This window comes from Narcine bancroftii, chromosome 6 (genome assembly GCF_036971445.1).
Source record: "Narcine bancroftii isolate sNarBan1 chromosome 6, sNarBan1.hap1, whole genome shotgun sequence".
Taxonomy (NCBI): Eukaryota; Metazoa; Chordata; class Chondrichthyes; order Torpediniformes; family Narcinidae; genus Narcine; species Narcine bancroftii.
Window position 1 is genome coordinate 171,313,264 of NC_091474.1, and position 13,362 is coordinate 171,326,625.

Consider the following 13,362-nt stretch of genomic DNA (forward strand, 5'->3'; position numbering starts at 1 on the left):
CTACATGTCTGGAGATAAATTGTGACGACCCTGCTGAAGATGGTTTATGTGAAGTATAATCACCAAGCCTCTGCTGCTGCTGTTTGGACTGAAAAACAACTGCTTTGCATCCTTAAATACTGACCCTGACTATGATGAAGATCCCTGTCCACGATCTCAATCACACAATGAAAAGTTCTCGTTAGCCTCACTCGCTTCACCACAAAATGTATCTAAACTTAGAAAATTATAACGTATTTCTTATCAAATGTAATATTCTTTCCTAATTTATAATTAGGGATGTAGAGAACTGAACTTTGTCAAGATAAATTGGGGAAATAATGCGATTCAAAAACTCAAGATGGTTCATGCATGACTAGGCTTAATAATGATGCATGTTAATAATAAACAATTATCATCTATAATAATAATAAATCATTTAGTCATCTTTAAAAAAACACCGATTTTCATAAGATGTCACCACCAGACATATTAATCCAGCTCCTTAACAATTACATGCTTGATGTTGTACACAGTTTTCTCCAAGGCCATGAGATATTTTTTTTTAATCTTGGTAGGTATGACTATTTTTTAAAAAATTTTATTTATCACACTATGAACCATATCAACCAAAATATGTACAAATGTTTTTCATTAAATATACACAGTGACATTTTCCCCCTTTTCTCCCCCCTTCCCACCCCACTTCAAAACCAATAAATATTAAACATATACAATACAATAAAATCATAAAACAACATCTTCACACAAAGGAAAAACAAACAAGAAAAATGTTTCATCTACATTTACACACTAAATCTAATTGTTTTTATCTTCTTATCATTTTAGGAGATGGAGGTCCGAGGCAAGCTCTTTCTGTTATGTTCCATGTCTGGTTCCCAAATTTGTTCAAACAATGTAACTTTATTTTTTTAATTTTATGTTATTTTTTTTCCAATGGAATACACTTATTCATTTCCATGTACCATTGGTGTATGGCCATGACATATTTATTTGACGATCAAATAAACTCCTGTTGGGAACATCAAATCAGCATTTATTGTCCAATGTTCCTGCATGTAAAGGTTATGGGAAGTTGCTACATTTAATATTGAGAGTACTTTCCCCACATAGTTCAAAATGTACAGCACTTACCAATAAAATTAATCTAATTAATTAACCAGAAGGCAATTGAGATTCAAAGAAACTCCTGTTGGTTTGGAGTCGTATACCAGATCAGGCAAGAACAACAGATTTCCTTCATGAAAATTCATCATTCTCTTGCAACTATATTACTGCTTCCTCCAAGGCATGGATTTAATGTTGCTCCTTAGATATGGTACAACTTGTAGGCTGGTCCGCAAGGTAAGATTGCATTGGATCTAGAGCAAATTTGCCAAATGGATACAAAATTGGTTTGGCAGTTGGTGACAAAGGGTGGTGATGAACATTTATTTTCTGATTGGTGACCAATGGTATGCCACAGGGATCCATGCTGGTCCACTACTGTTCATCAGTTATATTAATAATCTGGTTGAGTAAGTAAGTGGCACAGTTAATAAGTTCGTTGGTTAGAAGGTTTGCGCAGATGACATTAGAATTGGTAATATTGTGCACAGTGAAGGTTATCTAAGATTTCAAAGGGATCTGGATAAACTGGAACAGGAGACAGAAGAATGGCAGATGAAGTTTCATTCTGGTATATGTGAGATGGTGCATTTTGGAGTCAAACCAAGACATGGCATACATAGTAAATGGTAGAGCTCTGGGTAGAGTGTTAGAATAGAGAGATTGGGGGTACAAGTATATAGTTCCTTGAAAGGAGCTACGTGGAAAGCCAGAGGGCAGCGTTTAGTATGCTTGCCTTCATTAGTCAGGACACTTAGCACAGGAGTAGGGATGTCATGTTGCAGCTGTATATGATGATGTCAAAGTCACATTCTAAATACTGTGAGCAGATCTGGTCCACTTGCTATGAGAATAATATCATGAAACAAAGAGTGCAAAAAAGATTCACAAGGATATTACCAGGAGTGGAGGGCTTAAATTGTAAGGAGAGTTTGGAGAGGCTCAAACTATTTTCTCTGGAGTATAAAAAGCCGAGGGGTGACCTCATCGAGGTATGCAAGATCTGCAGGTGCATAGATAGGTGAAGAGCACACAGTCCTTTCTTCAGAGTATAGGAGAGTCTAAACTAGAGGACATGGATGGGGAGGAAAGATATAAAAAGGGACCTGAGGGGCAACTAATTTTTTTGTTCTATACAGTATACACAGAGGGTTGTTGAGGTAGATACAATTATAACATTTAAAAGACATTTGGACAATTGTTTGGACAGGAGATGGTTCAAGGGACAAGGACTGAAAGCAGGCTGATGGGACAAGCTGAGATGAACAATTTGGCCCATATGGATGAGTTGGGCTGAAAGGCTGGTTTTGATGCTGGGTAGCTCTCTGTAGCTCTTGTTTTGTCATTTGCCCCCACAGCTGCAAAGTCCTCACAGCATTCTCTAAATATTATCATTTTCTGACTATGACATCAACATTTTAGAACCAGAGAACATTACAGCACAGAAACAGGCCTTTTCTTTTTTCCTACATTCCTTAGTAAAGAGCTTCTAAAGGGTTGTTCTCCAAAAATGAGGTTATTTAGAGCGATATAAGGCTTTGTAGTTAGTTGATAACCATATTATCCATTCACATTGTGTGAAAAATCTCTACAATTCTCCCTGAAACGTATGTTTGTTCACAATTATTTTACTCCTGTTTATCAACATTTCACATTCCAACATCTCTCCCCTCTGGATTTAGTGGAGCAACTATTCTCCACCTATTTATAGTTCTAATGCAATTCCAAAAGGAGATAAGAATTGCCTGCTGTAGTTCATATAGTCTAAACATGACCTTGTTCAGATTTTTAATCATCTTGTTATTTCAATACGCAGGTTGGAGCCATTAAATAGAAATCATAATAGAGGGAAGAATAGTGGGGTTGAATTGATGGGGTACAGCTGGGACAGCCAGGAGGGTCTGATCTTAAATTGTAATGCAAAGTTTCAAATTTCCTAATGAAAAGGTGAGATTGTGGATGAGGTTCAATATCTTAACATCAGCAAAACCAAGGAGATGATTGTGGACTTCAGGAGGAAATCAGGACCCAGTTCTCAGTGAGGGCTCAGTAGTAAAGAGGATCAAGAACTTCAAATTCCTGGATGTCAACATCTCCAAGGATCTGTCCTTGAGCCTCCACGTTGATGCGATCACAAAGAAGGCCAGTGGCTATACTTAGTGAGGTGGCTGAGGAGATTAGATATGTCACCGAAGTCTCTCGTAAACTTCTACAGGTGTACCATGGAGAGTATTCTGGCTGGTTGCACCACTGCCAGGTATGGAGGTGCCAACTCTTAGGACAGGAATAAACTACAGAAGGTTGTTAACTCAGACTGCGACATCATAGGCACCAGACTTCACTCCATCAAGGACATCTACATGCAGTGGGGACTTAAAAAAGCAGCCTATATCCTCAAAGACACCCACCACCCAGGCCATGCCCTCTTCACTTCATTCCGCGACCAACAGGAAAAAAGTACAGGAGCCTAAAGACAACCACAAGTACAGCTTCTTCCCTGCTGCCATCAGATTCCTGAATAATCAAAAAGTAAGACACTGCCTTACTTTTCATGCACTATTTTTGTTATATAGTAATTGCCATAAGATGGCTGTAACATGCATGTTTGCATTACGATGCTGCAGCAAAATATTGAATTTCATGACTTCTTCATGACAATACATTCTGATTCTGATTCCCTGAGAACCAGGCCCATACTGCCTCCTTGAATAGGGACTTTGATTTGGAAGAGATAAGCAACTGCTTATCTGGTTTTGTGAAAAATTCTATTAAAAGGGTGGCCCAACAGTTGATGCCATTACCTCACAGTTCCAGCAAACTGAACTCAGCTGCTACCTTGGTGGAGCTTGAACTGACCATGTGCTCAAGCATCCTCCCACATCTCAACGATGAACTGATAGACCAATTGGCTGCTGCAAATGATCTCATGTGTAGCGATGATGGGAAAAGCATCAAAGATTAGAAGACGGGCATGTGATGAGGAATAGATTGCAGGCTTGTAAGGGAAAAGGGAATGCTGGCAGCCAGCATTTTCGATGGGCCAAATAACTTTGTTCTTTTTTGCATTAACGATTTTGAAATTTGAAAAGTACAGGAATAAAATTAACCAGAAAACATGCCATAATCTTTTGAATAATAAGATCCAAGACTCATAGACATTTTCCATCTAAATTGTGCTTTCAACATCTGAAACTTTGGCCTCAACTTTGGCCTCCAATGTACACAACGAGATCTATACTTACACCACAAGTTACAGAACCCACTAAAGTTCTTACCTCTAAGTCACGGGTTAACAACAGGTGTATTGAGCTCAGTATTATGGTGGCAGCACCAGCTATCCCAGCACCTGACAAACAGGTTTTTGCTTGTTTTCTAATTTGGCACTGTATCCTTAAAGGATACAGACAAGACAATGAGCCCAGAACTTCCCTTTCTGTGCCATTTTTTTAATAGTCTGGATGTCAAAAATCTCAGATTCCAGATTTTTAAGCCTGCTGTGCGCAGAATCACGTAAGTTACAAGTCACCATGTCAAACAATATTAAGATGGATTAGGTAGAGAATTAGAATTAAATTTTAAGATAACCAGCCTGCACATATTAGTTATGACCGTAAATATATTGTATAATTTAACTGTAAGTATGGTGTCTAGGTAGCAGTAATAGTGTACTCCTCTGGCACAATTCAAAATTGTTCAATCTAATTTTGAACTGTGGGAACATAGAGTACATTCTGATAAGTTCTGGGTTAATAAAGGTCGCAGTTAAATTAATCATTACAATTATTGTCCAGCTAATGAACTAGTCTGTAATTCCATTGCATTTTTAAATGTATTAAATATCTTTGAAATATCTGAATAATTGATAAAGGTGTCTTTTCTCAAAAAAATAGGATTCTTTTACATACAAAGGTCACACAAAGGATAGTAAAGTGAAAACTGTCATGTAAAATAACAAAAGACCTTTGAATGCACCCAACTCTCATGAAAGTCGTGCATCTTTAACCAGCACAATAGTGAAAGCAAAATGTGGGGCCAGCAATTCATTCACCATTCTTAAATTATGACTCATACCACCAGGTTCAGGAACAGTTTTAACCCCTCCACCATCAGACTCCTTAACAACAAACTCAATCAGAGAAACTCGTTTAAGGACTCTTATTATTTTGTTTTTATTATTTATCGATGCCATACAATCGATTACATACATTTAATTCACAATTTGTCATACATGGCTTCAACAAGTTAAAAAAGAAAATAGTGTAGTGGTAGCTACAGAGAGGGAGCGAAAGAACACACTGAGTTAGTTTTGCTTCCAACAGTTTAATTTGAAAAGCCTGCACTGCACCTTATAAGGTGGCTGGCAAGTCCCGCCTTTGCATGGGTGGTGACATAACAGCTGAGTATGCGTGCTCTGACCACAAGGGAAGCAAATCTGGTGGCGCCATCTTTTTTTTTAAATTTTTTAAAAATATTTCACACTATGAACCATACTGACCAAACTACACACAAACATTTCCTTCTTGAATATACACAGTGTCATTTTCTCCCCTTTTTCCCCCCTCCCTTCCTTCCCTCATTCACCCCCCCCCCCTCCCCACTCATTCAACGTTCAACATATATGATATATTAAACCCATTAAACAATGAAAATAAACAAGAAATTTGTGTCTTCTACTTTTACATACTGGGTCAGTTCATTTCGTCTTCTTCTCCTTCTGTCATTTTAGGCGGTGGAGGTCCGCGGTAGGACTTCTCTGTTGTGTTCCATGTACGGTTCCCAAATTTGTTCGAATACTGTGATGTTATTTCTTAAATTATATGTTATTTTTTCCAATGGAATACATTTCTTCATTTCTATGTACCATTGCTGTATTCTCAGGCTATCTTCTAATTTCCAGGTTGACATAATACATTTTTTTTTGCTATAGCTAAGGCTATCATAATAAATCTTTTTTGTGCTCCATCCAAATCAAGGCCAAGTTCTTTACTTCTCATATTACTTAGAAGAAAGATCTCTGGATTTTTTGGTATGTTGCTTTTTGTGATTTTATTTAATACCTGATTTAGATCTTCCCAAAATTTTTCCACTTTCTCACATGCCCAAATTGCATGTACTGTTGTTCCCGTTTCCTTCTTACACCGAAAACATCTGTCTGATACTTTTGGGTCCCATTTATTTAACTTTTGGGTTGTGGTGTATAGCCTGTGTAACCAATCATATTGTATCATGCGTAACCTCGTGTTTATTGTATTTCTCATAGATCCGGAGCATAGGTTTTCCCATGTTTCATTCTTTATCTTTATGTTTAGATCTTGTTCCCATTTTTGTTTGGGTTTACAGCTTGTTTCCTCATTCTCTTTCTCTTGCAGTTGAATGTACATGTTTGTTGTAAATCTTTTAATTATCATTGTGTCTGTAATCACATATTCAAAATTGCTTCCTTCTGGTAACCTCAGCCTGCTTCCCAATTCGTCCTTCAAGTAGGTTTTCAGTTGGTGGTATGCAAACATTGTACCGTGAGTTATGTTCAAAAGATAATTTACTTCCCGAAAAACAATTTTCTATTCTTTTGATCCCTTTTCTCTCCCATTCTCTAAAGGAAAGGTTATCTATTGTGAAAGGGATTAGTTGATTTTGCGCATTAGTTTTAATTTATTTTTTTCCTTTCTACGTGAATCTTCTTCCAAATGTTGAGCAGATGGTGCAGTACTGGTGAATTCCTTTGTTGCACCAGCTTTTCATCCCACTTATATAGTATACGTTCAGGTACCTTTTCCCCTATTTTATCTAGCTCTAATCTAGTCCAATCTGCTTTTTCCCTTGTGGTGGCGCCATCTTGATGCGGCTGCTCCGCTGTCACAACCGTGACAAATGTGGAGCTGGTTCGCCCGCGATTTGTGCGAAGCCACACACCCCCTCCCCCCCTCCCAGAACCAGCACTTGCCCTGTTGTCCCTGAGCACTGCTGGGCTCTGCCTTTAGGAGGTCATTCCCGGCATTTGGGTTGTGCTGGTATGATCTGCTGGCTGAGGTCCAGATGTGCCGGTTTCAGCCTATTTGTTGAGAACAGTTCCTCCTTACCTCCAATGTCCAATGTTAAAGTTTTGCCTGACCTTGTACGGTCCTTCATAAGGTCATTGGAGGGGGGCGGAACGCAGACCGTGGCAGACGAATACAAAGTTTGTGGTTGATAAGTCTGTGGGGATGGACGCAGGCCCAGTGTCCGTGGTGTGTGGATGAAAATGAGCTAACCTGTCCCGTAGGTTCTGTAACGATGCCTTCCCCTCAGTGCCTGAATCTCGGGATGGTGGAAGAATTCACCTGGCAAGGTTAGCGGGGCGCCGTATACCAATTCAGCTGAGGATGCCTGTAAGTATTCTTTAGGTGCCGTTCTGAGGCCCAGCAGGACGCAGGGAGCTCGTCCACCCATTGAGGCCATTTAAACGGGCCGTGAGAGCAGACTCCATGTGGTGGTGGAAATGGTCGATGAGAGAGATGCCAGATGGTGGTGTAAACTCAGATATATAGGATAGGTGGCGTTGTTGGTGCGCTGACCAGTGGTCATTGGCCATGGCGAAGGCGTGGGTGAGTGGTTTGTGGTCCATGAAAACCGCGAACAGCCTGCTCTCCCCAAAATAACGGAAATGCCTGCTAGCCAAGTAAAGTGCCAGGAACTCCCAATCGAATGAGCTGTATTTAAGTTCGGGGGTGGGGGGGTTCAGGTGATGGTTGAAAAAGGCCAGTGGCCTCCACTGACCTTCGAAGGATTGTTCAAGTATGCCCCGATGGCTGTCGCTGATGCATCCACGGTGTGGCGTGGCTATGTCCGATCTGGGGTGAATCAGCAAGGTGGTGTTGACCAAGCCGTTCTTTGTTGTGCTGAAAGCTGCATCGGCCTCCTCCGTCCACGCTAGGGTCTTGCTTTTGGCCAGTATCATGGTGAACAGTGGTCTCATGATGCGTGCTGCCCCCAGGATGAAGCGTTTGTAGAAGTTAACCATTCCTGTGAATTCCTGGAGCCTTTTGAGAGTGTCAGGGCAGGAGAACTGGCATATGGCTGCGACCTTTTCTGCTGATGGTGCTGTGCTGTTCGCAGAGTGGCCTAAGAGTTGCATGGAGTCTTTTCCAAATTGGCACTTTGCCACGTTGACCGTGAGTTCAAATTCCAAATGGTGAGTGAAGAGGCTGCGGAGATGCTCCTTGTGCTCTTTGTAGTCCTTGTTCGCAATGAGTAAATGAACACAAAGTCCAAGTCTCTGCCCACCGTGTCCATCAAGAGCTGAAATGTTTGCGCTGCATTCTTGAGACCAAAAGGCATTCACAGAAATTCATAAAGTCCAAAGGGGTTGATAATGGCCGTCTTACCAATGTTGTCCAGGTGGACTGGGATTTGGTGATAGCCGCATACTAAATCGACTTCGGAGAACACCTTTGCGCCATGAAGGTTGGCCATGAAGTCCTGTATGTGCAGGAACGGGTAGCAGTTGGGTGTGGTGGAGTTGTTAATGCGGCAGAAATCCCCACAGGGCCGCCACCCACCTGAGGACTTGGAAACCATGTGTAGTGGGGACACCCATGGACTGTCAGACCTGTGGACTATGCCCAACTCTTGCATCTGAGAAAATTTCTCTCTGGCCAACTGCATTGTGTCTGGGGGAAGCCTCCTGGCTTTGGCGTGGAGCAGGGTCCCTTGGGTCAGTGTGTGGTGTAGCACCCCATGCTGTGGCATGGTGGAAGTGAATTGTGGCCTGAAGGTAGCCAGAAATTCGTCCAGGAGGCAGCTGTACAAGTCCTTAGGGGCACTCACCATGGCCACCCTTAGGTTACGGGCAATAGTAGCTTCGGGTTGGACAGTTTGGAAGGTCCAGGCATGCACTAGGCATTTGGCTTTCACGTCCACCAGCAGGCTGTGCGTCCAAAGGAAATCAGCACAGAGGAGTGATGTGTCCACCGTGGCCAGTGTGAAATTCCACCGAAATTTTTTGTTGCCAAGCTGTATTTGCACATTGTGCTTGCTGAAGGTTTTGATGGTGTTGTTTGCCACCCAGAGCATGGTGCCTCATGGTCGCGTCCGTGCCTCCAGTGCAGTTGGTGGGATGACTCTGAGGTCACCACCCACGTCGACCAGGAACCATCGGCTACTAACCTTGTCAGTGATGTACAAAAGGCTATTGAAGTGACCAGCAGCCGTGGCCATTAGCAGTAGCTAGCCTGGCCATTTTCCGGAAACGAACAGGGTTGCCTGTGCTCCCCAGTGTTGGTGAAAAAGACACCAGTTTGTGTTTGGTGCCTCTGCTGGCTTGCTGGGGCGCAGTTGTGCTTGGTTGGGGTGGGGGACGCAATACCTGGTTCACGGTAGACTCATTTTCACATTTCGTGCGCCACAGGACGCCTGCTCTGGCCGCGACCTTGTGTGGGTCCGAGAAATCCTCAACCGCTAACAGCAGCTGTATGTCATCTTGCATCTGCATCAGGAAAGCCTGCTCAAGCATGAGGCATGGCTTTTGGCCCTCTGTTAGCACGAGCATTTTACCATGAGGGCGGATGATGCTCTGTCTCTTAGGCCATCTAGGTACACAAGCCTAGTGGCACACTGGCACACTGATGGACAGGCTGAAGGTATTTAAGAAGAGCTTCTTGAGAGCTGGGTATTTACCTTCGTCCGGTGGGTCATGTATCAGATCATCCACTCTGACTACATTCTCTTGGTCGAGAAAGCTGACGACATGGTAGAACATTGTCAAGTCGGAGGTTATCTGACAGAGGTGAAATTGCGCTTCTGCTTGCCCGATCCAAGTCCGTGGGTGAAGCATCCAGAAGGTCGGTAATTTCATGGCTACTGTGTTGACTACTGCAGTGTCAATGATGCAGAGTCCAGAATCATCTGGGCTCATTAGGGCTTATCAAATGTAGTGGTAACTACAGAGAGGGAGCGAAAGAATGAGACTACATAGTGAGTTAGTTTCGCTTCCAAAGGTTTAATTTGAAAAGCCCGCGCTGCGCCTCATAAGGCGGCCGGCAAGTCCCGCCTCTGCATGGGCGGTAACGCTACTACACAGCCGAGTACGAGGCCCCTCTGACCATGAGGGAAGCAAAACCCGGCGGCGCCATCTTGATCCAGCTACTCCGCTATCGTGGCCGTGACAAACGCGGAGCCTGTTCGCCTACGTCGCCACAATCGAAAGAATAAAAAAAGAAAAGAAGCCCCACCCAATTCCCCCAAAGACCATAAACAAAAGACCTAAGCCTCCCCCTCCCTAAAAAAAACTGGGAAAATCTTGAAGAGAAAAAAATGAATATGAAAAAAATTATAAAGATTACATAAACCAACATGTTATAACATATGTAAATCTTATTTTTTAAATCAATTCTAAATGTTAAATTTGAATATATCTAATATTTATCCTAATTAATCATATATCTATTGAGAATCTCATATCTCTTCCATCACTGCATATTATTTATCATTGAATATTTATTTTCTGCATTGCAAATTTTGTTTACATTTCTCTCTTCTGTATACATATCTTGAGTATAATTTTTTGCACTGCTGATAAGTTGAAATTCTGCCGGGCCTGCAGGTAAATAAGGATCTCAGAATTGTTTGTATGTTATGTATGTAATCTGACAATAAATCTGAACTTTGAAGAAATCGAAATAAAAATCAATAACTTTTTTGTGAAACTAAATGTTGTTAGATGACACAGTTGGATTTAAAATTTGTTGCTTGAAGTTAGAATAAATGAATGAAGGCTTGAAAAAAAATGCACCTATGACATTTAGGAAATAATTAAACTTTCATTCAATAGTCCTATATAACTTATTTAGATTTAAACCAAAGCACAATCTTACATTAAAATAGATTTACAGCCAAGGACTGGAATAGAAGCACATCATAAAATATCAATGTAAGAATATATTATGAGTCAGTGGCCAAATAATACATACCACGGACCTTGATGAAAACTACATGAAAAGAATCAGCTACCTACGATAAATTAGATGCAACATTCTAAGTACAGACTAATCAACATTTTATATAGCTGCAGCGTGTCTTCTTTACTTGTGCTCTACCATGAAGGCCTTCATTACCAAATTATCTACTTTTGTGAGAATTCACTATATACGTTACAATTTTACTTGAAAAAGTTGCATATCATGTGGAAGAGTCAGGAATTACTGAGAGCAAGTTCTTGATCAAATTAAAGCAATTCTGTTTAAAAACATTTTTTTGCCAAAGCAATGCATTAACCAAAGATTAGAAAGGGTTAAACAAAAATAAATGTCGAGGAGTTAAAAAGCATGGGTGATGGTAGAGGAAATTGATCGCTTGGGGATTAAAAGTAACAAGGAATTCTGACATTAATGTATTGATTTCTCTGAATACTTTTCACAATTGACCAATGCTCTTTTGAGTGACAAAGAGATTGGTGGTCTTGCTACAATTGATAGGACCTCAGGTAACTACACAACATTAACTGCTGCTCTCCTCATTTCCTTGATGCAGAGATATCAGTGGGAACTCGCCCTCTCACTGCCACAGCTCTGGACCTTGCTGGCCATGGCCTGCATCTCATCCCTCTGATAACACATCCGCCACCGGATCCACCTAGCGTCCATCAAGGACCATAAGCTCGCCTCCCTTGAGACTGCAGCTTCTGCGACCCCGCTATGTGGATCCCCATCTCGGCCCTGGCCACCTGCCCTCTGGAGCGTCCAACACCAGGGTTTCAAACCTGAGCCCTGGCCCCGGCTGCTGACCCCACAGAGCTCCCAACACCACAGCCGATGATCCCACGGAGCTCCCAATGCAAAATCCGCTGACCCGTGCCCTGGCCTCGGCCATTCACCCGACAAAGATCCCAACGCCACAGCTGCTAATCCGTGCACTGGCCCTGGTTGCCAACCTTATTGAGCTCCCAATGCCATTGCTGCCAACTCTTACCAGGGCCCCAGCCACCGACCCAACATCACGTCTGCCCTCTACTCAGCAGAGCTCCTGACTCCAGACATGGACTGCAACCTGCAGAAGATGCTGGAAACATCCAAGCTGACTTGCACCACATGGCTCCTGACAAAGACTGCTACTGGATCCCACTTACTTATCCTCCTCCTACACCTTCCCTATCCTCATATACCTCTCTCTACTCTACCCCCATCACCCCCTCTCTGCCTCTCTCTCTCCTCCCCAACCTCCTAACTCTCAGACCTCATCTCCCCCATCCCTTCTCTCTGGCTACCCCCCACCGCTCCCCAATGCTCCTGCTCTTCCAACCTCCCCCACCTTCCATCTCCATCCTCAGACCTCCCCAACCCCTTTCCCCCAACACCGATTCCTACTCTGAACCCTGCTTGGTTTTTACCATCCCCTCTGACCTTCCCATCTCTGAAACGGAGTGCTCCAGAGATCCCTTTGTGGCTTTCACTAGATCAGAGAGACCGGTTGCAGACTGGGAGATCGCTTTGCTCAGCACCTCTATCCTATCCGCACTAACATTGACCTCCTAGTGGCCAACCATTTCAATTCAGAGTCACACTCCCAGACTCGCATATCTGTCCATTGCCTTATGCACTATCCCATCATGACCACCCACAGATTGGAGGAACACCTTATTTTCCATCTGGGCACCCTCCAGCCAGATGGCCTTAATATTGATTTCTCCGTTTTCCACTAAACTTGCTTGCTTTCTTTCCCCTCCCCTTTTCCAGTTCTCCCCTTCCTTCCCCCTTACTCACCCATCCCTCCTCCCCACTGATCGCCGCTGTCCCCTTCCTCCTTTCTCACCCTTTCATCTCCTGCCTTTACAACCCTCCTCCCCCCATATCTTTTGTTTAGATACTTGCTGGAATTCTCTCATAACTTGATGAAGTTAAGCCCAAAATGTCGGTTCTGTATCTTTACCTTTGCTACGTAAAGAACACTGTTGGACCTGCTGAGCTTCTCCAGCATTTTGTGTTTTTACTTCAACCATAGTGTCCACAGATTTTTGTGATTTACTTTTAATAATTTTAATGAGTAGATTGTCTTCCAAAAATAGGTTGGATAGGCTCAGTTTGCAACAAGTGACGTTCAGTAAAGTGACATGATACTTGGTTAAAACATGCAAGATTCTGAGCGTTCTTGACGGATGGAAAATCTTGAATTAGATTAGAACTAAATAACTATTTAAAAATTAAGGGTTATCCAGTTATGATATAATGAGGCTTTCCCCCCACCAACCCGCCCCCCCTCAGATGGTTCATGGTCTTTAGATGA

At 42.5% G+C, this 13,362-nt stretch overlaps 1 protein-coding gene across 8 annotated transcripts in view; it reads right to left on the reverse strand.

Annotated features, from left to right (window-relative positions):
- The window catches only part of LOC138736734 (intersectin-2-like), a 220,624-nt gene that overhangs the window by 140,184 nt on the left and 67,078 nt on the right, over positions 1-13,362 (reverse strand). The gene's annotated exons all lie outside the window — the stretch shown is intronic.